This window comes from Rhagoletis pomonella, unplaced genomic scaffold (assembly GCF_013731165.1).
Source record: "Rhagoletis pomonella isolate Grant_MI unplaced genomic scaffold, Rhpom_1.0 Rhpom_scaffold_00013, whole genome shotgun sequence".
NCBI classification, from domain to species: Eukaryota; Metazoa; Arthropoda; class Insecta; order Diptera; family Tephritidae; genus Rhagoletis; species Rhagoletis pomonella.
This window is the reverse complement of record NW_023458567.1, coordinates 2031376-2033369: the sequence shown is the minus strand read 5'-3', so window position 1 is coordinate 2033369 and position 1994 is coordinate 2031376.

The following is a 1994-nucleotide window of genomic DNA, read 5'->3' as shown; positions in this document are numbered from 1 at the left end:
GAAGTGACATTTTCAAACAAATTTTCGATTTATAAAACAGTTGAAGTCTTTTTTATTTTATTATGAATTTGGGTGTAAGTATATCGGCATTGTTTAAAGAATAGCTTTTTACAATACTCTACCATGGCACTATGGGACCATTTTCACTTTCGCTTTTTACAAAGTACTTTTTGGTGTTCGGTTTGTAATAAAATGGGGGAAACATTTCGAAAAAAATTATGACAGTCGGAAACTGCTTAGGCAGCTGTTGATGTTTACGTGGTCTATGCCGATGCCGATTAATCGGCCTTAGGGCAAAGAATCGACCGATGCCGATGCCGATGCTCCTTAAAAACAAACTACCTGAATATGAATTGAAAGAACAAATGAAAAAAACAGTCTTTTTCTTATTTAATGTTAAGAAAATCAAATAAAACACCTCTTTGAGGTAACATTTTCGAGTGACGAAAGCTGAACTAGAAACAGAACTTAACTGTACGGAAAATCTTTTTTTATTTATTCGGAACATTGCGAAATTCCGTCTACTGCTAGAAACACAAAATAAATAACAGAACTTTTGCAACGATTCGTAAATAAAAAAAGATTTTCCGTACGTTTCCAAGGCAGTTAAAAAATGCGTATAATTTTAGTCACGAAATTGATTCAGCTTTCGTCACTCGAAAATTTTACCTCAAAGAGGTGTTTTATTTGATAATATGGTACGCGTCTTCCCAGGTAGGTTAAGTGCGGGTGATAAACCCATTAGCATAGTTACATACCTGCAATTAAAATGGGGAAAAATGTTAAAATTTTGGCATGTGATTGAAAAAAACTGAAAACAAAAGTTGTGGTTTCCAAGACATGTACGAAGTGTTTAGCACAGCTGCATCCTTCAACTTGTCAACTCGCGGGAAATTGCCCGATTTGCAGGGAATTTCGGTTAAGGTGGCAATCGGGGAATGGGCAATTTTTTCGGGGAACTGGGTGTGTTATTTTTATATCTTAAAGTAACCAAATTAGACGGATATGTTAATTTTTAACCATTTGACCCTTTTTGGAGCGACATTTTTTCAATTTGAATCGGCATATCTCCACAACAAGAGTTTTCCCAGATATAAGCTGTACACCAGGACAAAGCTAAGGTTTTAGGCTAGATTTGTGGAAACTTAGAATAAAATCGACTGACCAGTTTTTGAGAAAATGCCCGAAATGTATATTTTCAGCAGCCCGGTTTTTAGTTTTCAGGCGGTAACATTATGACATATTTATATTTTATAAAAACAAAAGTTAGCGTTAGATGGCTTGTTTGAAGACCCTTCTACTGATATCCACATCAATGACATGGACTGAGTAGTGCGGCCTCAGTGGTAGTTTAAAAAAATGCGTTTTTTTCGAATTTCAGGCAGCAGCCACGCCCATAAAGACATTTTTTCTTCAATCAAAATCGAATCAAAACATCCTGGAACAAAACCTTCTTAGTTTTTTTTTTTGTACTTTAATTCCTGAAAGTTTGAAAGAAATTAAATGAAGGTACGTACAGACGCCACATACATACCAAAGCATCTCGTAGTGGAGACACGAACCAAAACACATTTACCTCTACATCTTTCCATCTACTAGCCGGAACTTAATATGTAAGGTATCGTTTGAAAGATATTGGCCTATAGAATAACACTAAATATGTTGGGTGTGCCCACATGCATCCTTAAACCAATGAAATTAAAATAAATTGATGCATTTATTTTCGGAGGAGGATTAGTTAAACAAAAAACGTGATTGTAAAAGAAAGTGTTCGACTTATAATGCATTTAAACTACGTCACTTTGGCTCATTCGCCCCTTGGTCATCTTCTTTCCAATCCTGTTTTATAAACTCCGCCCCTCTTTCGCCAATCATAATCGTCGGTGCATTCGTATTTCCACGTGGCACATCGGGCATTATGCTGGCATCCGCAACTCGCAAGTTCTCCACACCATAAAGTCGTAAGCGTGGATCCACGCATGCTCCCCGATCGC